The sequence below is a fragment of the Papaver somniferum genome, chromosome 11 (genome assembly GCF_003573695.1).
Source record: "Papaver somniferum cultivar HN1 chromosome 11, ASM357369v1, whole genome shotgun sequence".
NCBI lineage: Eukaryota > Viridiplantae > Streptophyta > Magnoliopsida > Ranunculales > Papaveraceae > Papaver > Papaver somniferum.
The window spans coordinates 51,615,839-51,630,656 of record NC_039368.1 but is presented as its reverse complement, the minus strand read 5'-3'; the positions used below and the strand labels follow the sequence as shown (position 1 = coordinate 51,630,656).

Genomic DNA, 14,818 nt, shown 5'->3' with positions numbered 1-14,818 from the left:
AGAAGCTAGCATGTCTTTTACCAAGTCTTCTACAACATATTTTTGAATATAAGGGCACTTATATGGTCTCACAGAAATAGGTTCAGAGTTTGGTTTCATGGGAATGGAATGATCCAAACTCCTTTGTGGGGGCAACTGAGATGGTTCAGAGAACACATCCTGATATTATTGTAGAAGTGTAGAGATTTGGGGTGGTATTAGTGTTGAAATGGGTTGGGTGGAAACAAAAAATAATTGAGCTATGACACCATGGGTGTGTTTGGTTAAAAAATTCTTAACTGCATTACCACTCATGTGCATCAAAGTAGCTTTTTGGTGATTACCAGAGAGTGTGATCTTCTTACCCTTATGTTTAAATGTTATGCTAAGTTTGGATAAGTTAAAGAGAACATCATCTAGTTGTTTGAGCCAGTCAACACCCAACACCATATCACATCCTCCAAGTGGGAGCAGTCTGACTGGAGCATAGAATTGTGATCTTGCATTGTCCACTGAAGTTGGGAAAAAACACCAGTACTGATTGTCTTCTATCCATTAGCTATTGTGACTAGGAGGTGAGCAGTGGATGAAATGTCATATTGCAAAGTCTTAGCTAATTCAGAATCAATAAAACTATGAGTACTCCCAGTATCAATAAGAATTGAAATAACTCGTTTCTTAAGAAGACCGGGTATTCTAATTGTTTCACCACTGACATGCCCTGTGAGAGCATGAAGAGAAATCTCCATGTCATAATCAACAGGTGAAGAAGGATCCCCTACTGGATGGTCTTCTAAATCTCCTCAGGTTCTGCTTGTACAGAAGTATCCACCATAAATAATTGATGCTTAGCACAAACATGACCAGGTTTGTAGTACTCATCACAACTATAGAAAAGACCTTGCTCTCTGCACTTTCGAGCTTGCTCTTGAGTAAGTCATCGAATAGGAGGAATTGGAGAGTGTACAGCTCTAGGTGGTGGAGGTGGTGGTGGTTTGGAGGTTGAAGGTTGTGTATAAATAGGCTTGGGAGGAAAATTATTTGAAGTAAATTGTCTGGAGGAAAAATTGTTTGTAAATGACTTGGGTGGTGGTTTATGAGATTGTTGTCGATGCAGGACAGTTTGTTCTTCCATCTTAGCAATAGAGTAGGCGCGCAAAAGGGTAGTGGGGTGAAACATAAGCACGGAATTTTGAATATCAGGATTTAAGCCTCCAATAAAATTATTAATGAAATAGTTCTCTGGTAAATCAGGGTGTAAAGTCAGCAGAAGAGACTTATAGTGTTCAAACTCCCAAAGAATGCATCCACATTAGTTGTATGAGCTAGCTTATTGAAATTACCCACAATATTCTCATTAGCCGTATTTTCAAATCTCAAATAAGCTTGGTGACTTAATTCAAACCAGGAAATAATAGATCTGAAAGATTACAGGTTTAAAAGCCATGTTTCAGCCTTACCATCAAGATGTATTTCTGCCATCTTCACCTTCTGTAGTTCATCAATGATATTGTGGAGCTGGAAATAATGATTGCACTTTTGAATCCAGGAACGTGGGTTATCACCATCAAATCGAGGAAAGTCGAGTTTGGGTAGACGCCGATGAGTATTTGTTTCTCGATCTTCATGATGCGTTCGTCTATTGGAAGACTCAGCTCGGTTTGGATCTATTCCATGAGAGTCTCTTTGAGAATTTTTTTTCAATACAAGACATCATATGTGATTTGAATTCTGTAATCGTATTCTCCATCTGGAGTTTGAACTCGTCTTTAGTTATCATCTTGTCGATCTTGTCATTGAATGAGTTGATTTGTATCTGTTGTGAATCGTATTTGTCTTGAAGATCTTTTCAAGTTGGATTACCGCTTCCTCCCATAGTGAAACAAGGATTGAACGTATCTGATGTCAATTGTTATGTTACCACAACAAATTCACAACAGAAGGTAGGGTTTATTCTCAAATCACAAGGATAAGAGCCTAGGTGAAACGATGAACTGTGAAGAACAAAGAGATACTGAAAATAGTTGATAATTCATTAACTCCAACAGCCGCCTCTCTTACAGGTTTATAGCAACAAACCCTATTTGGTAAAGATGACTAATCCAGACAGTACACCTGTCTGCATCTAACCGGTAGCTCACAACTCATTAAGACACCCAATGATCACTAACGGCTAACACAATAAATACAACCCATGCGCAGGTGCATGTATAAGACTATTACTAAGGGCACTCAGGAAAAAAGCACTCAAGCACATAACACAATGCTACCTTGGTAACACAACATTCAATATTCACTGTTAGATGAAAACCTGATTAGATTCAAGATAATATCTTTCAACCGTTAGATCGAAACTTAACTTTTTATACACACATGAAATGTAACTTCATTTAGGTTTGAGTAACCGTACCTAAACATGTTCAAGTCATTGGTTCAGCGGTAGTTAACCATAGGTTAGCCATATGAGCACTTTCATATCAACCTTATTCTTCTTTACCACAACTAGTTCAAATGACTCAAATGAACTAGTTAGAGAGTTGTTCAATTGCTTAGATCTCATAGAAGTATACAAGACACAATCGAAACAGAAACATTTTTAATTCACTCGAATCGATTCATGAACATTATAGCCACGGTTTGCAAAGATTGCGTTCCTTAAAATATAAATATATTAGTTCACGAATTAAACCGTTTTTATAAAATAACCTACTTAAGTATGCATACTTGTACGCGGACTTAATTACCCGGAATAAGTTTGTTTTCAGTTCACAAACTCTAGCAGAAATTCACGGGATGTGAACTTCAGACAGTACGCGTACTGGTACGCGGACATTGGTTCCGGTTAATCTGAGCAGCAAAGTACACATACTTTGGTTCAAGGATATTGGAATTACACACATATGAGTTGTCTAACAATGTTTATGTCCAACCACGGTTATGTATTCTAAACTTTCATTTCAATTACTGAAACATTCTTAGAGAACGTTATATAGTTGTTGTTCACAAACTATTTTTCTTCAAAGCGATTTGCAAGTGATTGAAACTAATATGACTTTCATCACTAGTAAAGATGAATTTGGCCAAAGAGAAAGCTTACCAACACATATTTCGAGAAATAGATAAGCGAGATAAACTCAACTCGAAATAGTACATGTGTATAGTCATAGTTTATATAGCAATACGACTTTTGTCTCAAGATAGGAGATAAAGTAGACTTTTGAATGATAGATAAGTTCAAGTCTCCACATACCTTTTTGTCGATGAAGTTCCACCAGTTCCTTGAGTAGTTCTTTGTCTTTGCATGATGAATACCGTCGAGTATAGAGCTCAACTACACTTTCTATCCTATCCGAGACTTAGCTATTAGTAGACTAGAAATCAAGACTTATAATTTTGGCAACTACACTTGACAAACAAGCTTGAGATAGCAAAGCTTGCGAGTTCGAGCGAGCAGTTCTCTAACAAGAACAAGTTATTGTGGAATCATAAAGAATGAGACGAAGAGCTTTGTAACTACTTTTTATATCTTACCTATCGGAGATAAATCTCGAGCAAATCTTAGAGAAGATAGTACTCAATACGATAGAACAAAGTGAGATCAGAACACGCAACTACAGATAAAATAGTTGGATTTGGCTTCAAAATCCCATTGAAGTCTTTAAGTCGTTAACCTATAATGGTTTTAGGAAAAACCTAGGTTAAAGGAGAGTCGACTCTAGTCGTAACTAGTATCCCACATGAGGTGCGGGGATTAGGTTTCCCAGTTGCTAGAGTTTTCCCTTGTATAGTCTTCAAATCAGGGTTTGATAACTTTGGAACAAAGTAATAAATATTCACCGTTAGATGAAACCTGATTCAATATTCAAGCTAATATCTTTCCACCGTTAGATGGTCTTTATCTTGTTACACACAAATGAAATATAACTTCATTTAGATATGGGTAACCGTACCTAAACGTGTATATTGAGTTGGCTCAATAAAAATTAACTGAAGTTAGCCATATGAGCACTTTTCTCTTAACCTTGTTCATCTTAACACTTCTAGATCAATTGATAATCAAATGAATCTAATTGTGTTACTCATAGAGTTGTTCAATTGTTTATATTCTTATAGAAGTATACGAGTCACAATTGAAGCAAAATCGGATTGATTCAAAAGAATCAGTTCATGAACATTTTTAGCCACGGTTTGCAAAGATTGTATTCCTTAATTGATAAATGTATATGTTCATGAGTATGAAATCATACTTAACCGATTTTAGAACTTAAACCACTTAAATTTGCAAACGGGTACGCAAACTTAAGTTTCGTACATTGGTCACAAGCCGACAGTTTGCAAACGGGTATGCAAACTTTAGCTCCGGACCGAAATCAGATGAAACCGTTTGCAAACGGGTACGCAAACTTGATTCCCGGACTTCAACAGTTAAATCAGCTTGCGAACGGGTATGCAAACTTAAGTACCCTGACTTAAACAGTTGAATAAGTTTGCGAACGGGTTTGCAAACTTCCGGTCATGAATTCCGGCAAAACTGTTCGTACACTAAGTACACAAACCGTAATGTATCCAGACATGGGTTTTAGCTCTTAACTCCCATTTCAATTATTGAAACATTTTTAGAAGACGATAATAGTTGCCTCATACAAATTATTAGCTTATAAGCAATTTTCAAGTGATCGAATAATCAATACGAAACATTCTGAGTCTACATCAAATGACTGTCTCGCACAATTCATGTAAGATGTTACCAGGTGATTTTCACATGATCATATTTTGACTTTCGTCAAGAATAATGATGAACGTGGTTAAAGCAAAAATCTTTCCAACACATATTTCGAGAAAGATATAAGCGAGTTAAACTCAGCTCGAAATATCAAATGTATATAATTTAAAGTCTATATAGTTACGACTTTGTCTCAATAGGAGATAAAATATAATAGACTTCTGATTGATAGATGAGTTCAAGTCTCCACATACCTTTTGTTGATGAAGTTCCACAAGATCCCCTTAGTAGTTCTTCGTCTTCAATCGATGAACGCCGCAAAGTCTAAAGCTCAACTACATATTCTATCCTAATCCGAGACATAGCTATAAGTAGACTAGAAATCAAGACTTATAATTTTGACAACTAAACTTGACAGAAAAGCTTGAGATAGTAACGCTTGCGAGTTCGACCTAGTAGTGCTCTAAAAATTAGAGATTCATAAAAAAAACGGAAGTATTAACACAAAAAGAAGATATCAACCACACATGGATAGCAAAAGGATAGATCAGAAGAGCATGCATAACAGATTCATGAGGGTTAGAGCATCTAGTACAATCAACAAAAGCCGTAGGCATTCTAGCATGAAGAGTAGTTCTAGCAGGAATAGCATTTTTAGAAGATTTCCAGATGAATACATAAACATGGTGCGAGACTTTAAGTTTCCAAATGCACTTCCAATGTTTACTACAAGGGGAGGGCCTAGTGTTAGAGCATTGCTCGGTCGAACTCACATGCGTTGATATCTCAAGCATGTTTGTAAATGTTAATGATCAAAACTATAAGTCTTGATTTCTAGTCTACTATAGCTAAGGTCTCGGACTAGGATAGAAAGTGTAGTTGAGCTCAAGAACTCAATGGCAATCATAATACAAGACGAAGGACTACTCAAGGAACTAGTGGATCTTCTTTGACTAAAAGGTATATGGAGACTTGAACTTATCTATCACTCAAAAGTCTATTTATCTCCTATCTTGAGACAAATGTCGTTTTTCTATATAGACTTAGATTATACATTTGGTATTTCGAGCCGAGTTTATATCGCCTATCTATTTCTCGAAATATGTGTTGGTAAGATTTCGCTTTAGCCAAGTTCATCTTTACCTAGTGACGAAAGTCATGTTATGTTTCAATCACTTTGGAATTTGCTCTGTCGAAAAATGGTTTGTGAATAACAACTGTATAACGTCCTCTGAGAATGTTTCAATGATTGAAATGAGAGTTTAGATTATATAACCATTGGAGGATATAAGCATTGTTATGTAAAAGTCCTTATTCCTTGAACCGAAGTTTGCGAACTTTGTTGATCAAGTGAACTGGAGTAGTGCGTGAGCTAAGTCCGCGAACTGGCGAAGTTCTCAAACTCGAGAATTTCTGCTAGAGTTTGTAAACTCCATCCGGGAACTTAAGTCCGCGAACTTGAGTAGGTTATATCTATAGTGATGTTTGTGAACTTATTCATATTAACTAAGGAATGCAATTGCAAACCGTGGCTATATAGTTCATGAACCAATTCAAGTGAATCACATCGTTTTTGCTTTAATTGTGTCTTGTGTAGTACATAAGATTTCCTTGCAATTGAAAAACTCTCTAACTAGTTCATTTGACTCATTTGAACTAGTATGGTGAAGAAGAATATGGTTGATATGAAAGTGATCATATGGCTAACCATTTGGTTAACTATTGTTGAACCAACTAATGTAAAAGTTTGGGTACGGTTACACAAGCCTAGAAACGTGCATTTCATTTGTATATAACAAGCTATGTTTTCGATATAACGGTTGATAAATATTAGCTTGAATCTAATCAGGTTTTCATATAATGGTGAATATTGAATGCTTTGTTACCAAGCTAACGTTGATTGCAAACCCTGATTTGAAAGAATATGTAAAGGGGAACTCTAGCAACTTGGAAACCTAATCCCCACATATTCTATGTGATACTAGTTGTGCTAATCTAGAGTCGATTCTCCTTTAACCTTTGGTTTCTTCTTCTAAACCAGGTTAACGACTTAAAGACTTCATTGGGATTGTGAAGCCAGACCGATACTACTTTCTTGTAGTTGTGTGATCTGATCTTGTTGTTTCTATTGTACGAGTACAATTGTAATAATTGGCTTGAGATTTCTATCTTCGTCTCATCGTTTGTGATTCCACAATATCTTTTTTAGCTGCGTCGATTAAGACTATTGTGAGGTGATTGATAATAATAGGTTGTTCTTCGGGAATATAAGTCCGGATTATCAATTGGTTCATGTTCACCTTGATTTATCAAAAGACGGAACAAAACTCGTAGGTATATTCGTGGGAGACGGATTTATATATTACCGTAGAATTTTCTATGTGATACAGATTTGTTTATTAAAGTCTTCGACTTTGGGTCGTAGCAACTCTTGGTTGTGGGTGAGATTAGTTAAGGGAATCAAGTACGTAGTGTCCTGCTGGGATCAGAGACGTAGGAGCATAACTGTACCTTGGATCAGTGTGAGATTGGTTGGGTTCAACTACAGTCCAGACCGAAGTTAGTTTGGAGTAGGCTAGTGTCTGTAGCGGCTTAATACAATGTGTGTTCAATCTGGACTAGGTCCCGGGGTTTTTCTGCATTTGCGGTTTCCTCATTAACAAAATTCTGGTGTCTGTGTTATTTCTTTTCCGCATTACATTTTTTTATATAATTGAAATATCACAGGTTGTGCGTTGTTCAAGCAATTAGAATATCCGACCTTTTGGTTGTTGATTTAAATTGATTGACACTTGGATATTGGTCTTTGGTATCATCCAAGTTATCGCTCTTTGATAAAGACTCGCAGATTTCTATTTGCTTGAGTATAAATCAAATCGAGAGATTGAGATACAAAACTCTTTGATGTACTTTTATCTATATTGAGTATGACTGTCTAGTTGATTCTCTAGAAAGTATATTGGAGTTTGTCCATACAAATTGTTAAGCGAAAGATTGGGTGTGGTTGTTAGACCTACGCTTTTTCACCTAGACCCTCAAAATCCCAAGTAAGCAGATTTATAAGAAAAATCTGTCATTCTTTAAAAGCTCTCAATCCCTCCTATCTGGAGCGTACAATTGTCTTAACGGAATAGTGAAAAGCTTCTTACAAAGTAATTACCAGAATAGGCATTTAATTTACTAATATTCCCGGTTCTAGTCTCTTGATTAATGAATAAGAGACTTTAACACTAGGGTCCTGAGGGATCAAAAAATTGGGAGAAGTAAATCCCAAGTTTAGTATCTACTTATCATACCAAGGATCAATAAATTCACTATCTCCAACGATTCAAGAGATAAAAGGTTTTATAAGTTCTTTGACAATATGCAAGCATTTCCAAATCCAAGAGCAGTTACTAGGCCATTTAGCATTTAAAAAATCAGTTTTAGGGAAATATTTAGCTTTAAGGACAGTACCTAACAGACAGTTAGGGTTCTCAATGATTTTACAAGCATTCCTAGCCAGCATGCCTGATTATTCAGCCCAGCTTTTCTAAAGCCTAGACCTCCTTCAGACTTGGGAGAACAAAAAATATCCCAGCCAAGCAAATACAATTTCTATCCTTAGAGTCAAGAGTTCTCCCACCAAAACTTACAAAGATGAGAAACCATCTTCCTACAGATATACTTAGGAATAAAAAAAGCTTCAACATGGTATAAAGGGATAGCTTGACCAATATGTTTAATCAAACAATTCCTAGCATCCTGAGATAAAAGTATATGAAACCAAGAAGAAATTCTGGCCTCCACAGACTGCGAAATACCCATGGGACTTTGAATTTTAGAGGCTTGAAAGGCAATAGGGGTACCAAGGTATTTTTTTTCCTAATTTATAGATATGGGCATCATCAGCAAAAATAAGATGTGTAATATTGGGAGCATTCTTTTAGACCTTAATGCCTTCAACTAATCATTTTCTGGTCAGGGAATCTACGTAAGGCGAAAAGGCTTCGGAACATATGATGTATAGATAGGGATATAAAAAAAAATTCCTTGTCTCAACCCTCTCTCAGGAATAATTAAACCAGTTGGGACACCATTTAAAAACACATAATAAGACATAGTAGATGACATTAGTTGATCAGTTTAATCCAATTGTCAGATAGACCCATTTTAGTTAAGACTTTCTCAAGGAAAGACCACTCTAATTTATCACAGGCCTTGGACATGTCAAGCTTGATGGCAACAATGCATTCTTTACCTTTAAAAACATAGATAACCTCGTTATCCATAAGGATATTATCAGAGATACTCATTTTGGGGACAAAAGCATTCTGATTTTGGGAGATCAGATTGTCCGTAAAGGTTTTAGGATCTATCAGCCAGAGTTGTAGACAAAATCTTGTAGATGAAATTGCACATCCTTATGGGTCTATATTGAGATACCAGCTCAGTTAGGGGGACTTTAGGTATCAAAGCAATATTAGTGTGGTTAAACACGTTGGCAATATGCCCCGTTCTAAAGCAAGTCTGTGCCATATCAACAACAATTTCTCCAATAATATCCTAGTGCTTCTGGTAGAATAGAACAGTAAAGCCATCCGGACCTGAGGCTTTTTTCCCTCCCATTTGAAATACAACATTCTTAATCTCTTCAACGGTTAGATGGGTATTGAGGTGTTGATTATCTTCTTTAGAGAACTTCATAGGGATTATTTGGGAAATTTCATCGCTGTTGGACATGGTAAGAGTAAAGATTTTTGAAATCAAGAATACAAAACAAAGTTTTGCTAAGTTAGGCAAGATAAAGAGCTTACAAGATTTGTCTTGGAGAGAAGATAAATCTACGGCCATGGTTTGTTCAACTTAAATATTATAAGCAATTTATTAATTAATATTTCACTAATTGCTCATAATAAATAATCGATTAATTATTTTTTATTATAAAGTGTTTTTATTAATTAGTGTTTCACGAATTGTCATAATAAATGATCTATTAATTTTTTTCTATTATAAATAAATGATTACCTAATTAAATTAATAAATATGTATTTTCATTAATAAAAATAAAAATAATATAAATAGACATTAACGGCGGTAGTGGGTGGTGTAAGCGGTTGGGGTTCTTAGAAAGTGGTGGAGGCAGAAATATTAGTGGTGGTTTGGGACGGAGCCAAGTCCAACGGCGAGAAAGAGGCTCATTTCATTTATCCCGGGCCTAGATTCCCGTATCTACAGGCATGGAACTTAGTGCTAATTCTTTTAACACCTGAATCAACTAATAAGAATGACTGACATGCGTTTTTTTTCCCATTTTCGGTAACTGTAATTATTTTTGGTCTTTTAATCATAAAATGGGCTACTAATTTCATTTCACACCCGTATCCAACTTGCCAAGAATTTTTTTCTCCTCCTTCCTTAAAATCCTGGTTCCTCCCTTGATGGTGGTGGTGGTGGAAGAAGTAATTGCGGTGTGTGCTGATGAGTAGTGGTGGACAATATCAGTTTTGCGTCGTTTCAACACGGATAACATTGTATTGTGAAAGATGTGGTTGGTTGTTTTTAGCACGATTGATATCAAATCATATAGGACAAAATGTTCATGACCGCTGGATTACCCAAATGGTACCTCTGCTACCTTTAATACCAGATCTTATAAATCATGGTATTTAATGTTTAAAATAAAATTGATTGCAATACAAAAGAGAATACAACACGAGAAAGAAAAATATTGAAATAAATTAATTGACGATCTGATTTTGTTTAATATAAACCTCATACATGGCGTTTGTGATTAGAAATAAGAATTATGTCCAACAACCTATAAGGGTGGGCAGCAGTGGCTGCGGCGAAATCAGAAATTCACATTAAGGGAGTTATTTTATTTATTAAAGAAACACGTAAATTTTGGTGGACTAAATCCTAAATATAAATGGGCTAAGTACTATTTACAAGATAAAACTAAAGATTTTTATATACCTATTTGAAATTTAAGGGGGCTAGAGCCACGTTATTCAACCCTTGGCTCCGCCACTGGGTGGTGGTCGAGAAAGAAAATGGTATCATGCGGTTTGTGGGGGTGGCAGGTATTGGTGAGTAGTAATCTACTATGTTAATTCCATGACGCCGCAAAACATGTAACATTATCTAGAATACATTGCACAATTTGGATAACTGTGCCTATGTAAAGAGTGGTCAGGATTTGTCCTGTCAATAGATAAATCTAAGGTTGTGGTTATTCCTTCCCGTTCAAAATTTTACGCATCACCCTTTGTATTCTACAAGAGCGTTAGCACTTGGGAGTAACGAGAACAGAGGTTCATTATAAGCTTCACTACTCTCTCCTCCAGAATCTCAATTTCACCACCATCTTCTTCAGTGTCGAGATGATGACGGCTGAAGTTGAAATCATCGCTTCTAATCTAATTCCACTTACATGGAAAAATGAAAACGTACATCAAGATTAACAGAAGCTCTTTTGTGAAATCTTAGGAGACATAGCAAAGATATTGAGCATTTTTGTAACCCTAAAATTCTCCATGGGTGAAGAATAACAAGAAGGGAGACCTATTGCTCTTCCATCAGCCATTAGAGGTTGTTGGAGACGGTGTTACTCCTTTGCCACCTGCACCTGCAACAACATCAACTCCGCTCCAATTTAATCCCAACCCAAAGTAACTCTTTCTATGTTGAACTAGATTTGATTTTATGTTTTTTTATTATTCATAATTTAACCCAGCATAATTTTATTATTCATAATCGTTTTGACTCTCCCCAATCCAAAGAAAAGACAAGTATTCTTCAATCACATTCTCAACTCTATATATCCAGGGTGCTAGAGGTGATTCTCTATCTCTCTTTATCTATAAATCAAACTGAGAAAAACCCATCGTTGATTGTACGATTAAATTTCGTTTATTGAAAGTTTATGCTTTCTGATTAAAAGTTTGTTGTTGTTTTTTGTTATCAAGGTTTTGGCTCTAATTGTTTCTTTCGTTTCGGTTTGCATCGATGGAAGCTTGCGCCATTTTTTTTATCTTCTTCTATATTCTCTTCAACTATGTTGGGTTTTATGAATAATTGTTTCCTTAATTTGTGCAGCAAGAATTAATCGGTCTATTGTTTAACGAAAAGCTATGAGAATTACAAAAACAGTTGATTGAAATAGTTGTTTTCCTATTGAAACGTATGAGAATTGTTCAATTTTGATTTTGTTTCTGACTTAGTTCAACCTATTCTTTTTGTGAAATTTCATATCCATTGGCTCATTTGTGAATTTTGAATCTTAATATACATGGTTACTGAAGCAAGAATCTTTTTAGTAGTGTTATTGCAGCAGGAGCAAGAATTTCTCAATGAGCAACGGAAAACAATAGCACAACGAAAGATGGTTCCGCACTAACGGAAGGTTTGGCTAATAACATGGGTTGGGGGGAAGCCCTCAAGAGTTGAATGCTGCAATTGAAACTTCACTTCAAGTGTTCACATTCATTTCGTAATGTTTGATTCTCATATGAGTATTGCTGGGCATTTCAACCCTTTGACTTCGATTTTGTTGTTCGGGGGTTAAAAGGTCGTTTATTCCGCATACCTACATAAGTATTCCTTCGGATTTTTTTTTAATTATTATTATGTATTTTTTTGTATGCTGCTAGAAGGCGTCTTTTGATCCCCTGTTTGTGACGACGACATAGGTAATTGGTGTTGGACCCATATAGACTACCACTGGCAAGTAAAGACGTGGTCAAGAAGCTTCTGATTAATGACAAGATGCAGGAGTTATTCTGCAAACAGTCCCAATTGATATGCAATTCTCACTTTCTTTCTCAATATATTCAGGTAACCATTTTCTTTTCCCCATATTCTTTAACAAATTTTATGTTGTTAACATGTTGATTATTGGTCGTTGTTGTTTGAATTGGTGAGGAAAAAGCTAATTTTAATGTGATCGGAGATTTCCAACCTCACACATGCTATGGTTCATGAAATCATATTGGACAGGCATCACTGAGGGTGGAGCATTGGATCACATGGTCAGACACAATGGTAACATGTAACGGTTCAGATTCCCATGTAATAGTTTAGATTTCTACAGCATCGTGTTTTGGTTTGTTTGTTTTTTTTTTTTTTTTTTGGAGGATGGTGCTTTAGTTAAAATGAAATGTCTGGTCAAACTCTGAACTTATTTACAGTGATATTCAGAAGAAACTCTTTTTGTCCAACTTTGGTTTTGTTTAGGGAAGATGTTCAAGGAATTCAAAAGTAATTTTGAATTCTACGCTATGTACAAAACAGTTCATGATTCTGAAAATGAAAGAAATTGATCAACCAATAATCCACAAGTTGCTTTGCTTATGAGATATGAACTCTCATATTCTCTTGATTTTAGGTCTTACAGATTGTTGTTTTTAAACTTATTTTCCTTCCAATAACACGTGGCATCTCGACTCTCATTTTTTTGGTACATATGTCAATCTAATTTGTACTTTGGTCTCATTATAAACTTTGCTTGAAGATGCTTGGTTTGGTCCATTGAGTCTCACCTGGTGACCTGGCTACTGAGATTTGTGAGCTCCAAAATTTTGATGGCTCAAAGGTGCGTAAGTTTCACAGTAGATAATGGCAACATATTTTCATTCATATATTTTGCGATGAGCGGGCTACTGTAGTTTCCATCTGCAGCATAAATAATACCCCACTTAGTTACAGTAAGCAACCAAGCGCGATCTTTCGGATATTGGTAAAGGGCAATTATGACCATATTTTAAATTTGTTATGCTATCATTTAATAATTTTTGCACCAACTTAGTTTAGTGAGTGCAACAAAACTAGTATATGATACAATGCGTCAAAAAATAAAAAAAGAAATTAATCTATTGTCTTTACCTGTCACTAGATAGATGATCGAGTAATAATTATTTTAAATGCATGTTTCCGCTGAGTCGTTGAGGTTGTTAAGTGTGCATTAGACTTGATAGTTTCTGAAGTTCATTGAGCCTCATTGTAGCTATGAAAAATAAAACCAATAAAGGGTGAAATACAGATGTATTCCTGTTTTTTTGGGCGAATACAGATGTACCTTCGTTTTTCTCACATTTACAAATGTACTCCTATTTTGACCGTTTTTTTGAAAAAAACGGCTAACGGAAAGTTAACCTCCATGTCAGCAGTTAAATCATCTAACTCACTTGTCAAGTCAAGTAAGCTGTGTACACAGTCCAACTCGTCTATTCTTCCACGTAAGTTGTATACACGTGGCTGGTCCCACATTTAAACGGTCAAAAAAATTTATCTTCTATATATATACATCTTCTCTTACTGGACACTAACCATCTTTTTCTCCTATATATTTCTACTTTCTCTATTTTTTGGTGACTGTTTCAGATCTAAAACGGGTGAAATCAGCAGCAAAATCATGTGTTTCATGTGTGACATTGAAGATGATCATGAAACCAAAGGTTGTCCTTGGGTTTATTCAAGGTGCAAACATGTACCTTGTAATGGTGTGAGGGCTCTATTGAGATCTAAAACACTGTGAAGCATTCAGATGGGCTTCAGATGCAATAGTTATAGAAACAAAGAAACACTCAAGGGAAAAGTACATGAAATATGTAAGGAATTCAAGAAAAATCTACAAATGTAACTGCAATAGATTAATAAAGTCTAAATTCTCTGCATTGTCTTGTCTTAACATTACATCATAAACACATAAACATAAAAGAGAAAAGACACATCTAAAGCTTCATATACTTCTTTGCTTTCTTCCTTCCTTCTGGGTCTGGAGCTATAAAGGTAACTTTGTTGCTCACAGATCCTGCATGGTTGTTGTGCTGACTGAAAGGTGGTTGAGAACAAGATACATCACCTGCCTTTCTATTGAAACCTGTGGATTTTGCAGAATATGTTGATGTTGGCTGAGCTCTAGCTTTGTACTTTCTCTTTGGTGGAGCTTCAACTACTGTCTTCTTTGTGCCATCAACACATGTTCTAGGCTTGAATCCCTTAGGATTTCCTCCAACTGGTCCTCCAGCACAAGACTCGTATCTGCTCCTTCAATTGAACAAGACTCATATCTGCTCTAGCCAAGCCTTTGATTTCAAAACTCATCACAGTACTTGTGACCTTCACCTTTATGTC

The 14,818-nt window shown here is 35.8% G+C and overlaps 1 long non-coding RNA gene across 1 annotated transcript; it reads left to right on the top strand.

The window, feature by feature from the left end:
* The first annotated feature begins 10,992 nt into the window (after positions 1–10,992).
* Positions 10,993–14,365, top strand: LOC113320126. Its single transcript, XR_003345927.1, has 3 exons — positions 10,993–12,520; positions 12,683–12,734; positions 13,197–14,365. It is a non-coding gene; the product is annotated as an uncharacterized LOC113320126 (long non-coding RNA).
* Positions 14,366–14,818: the final 453 nt, after the last annotated feature.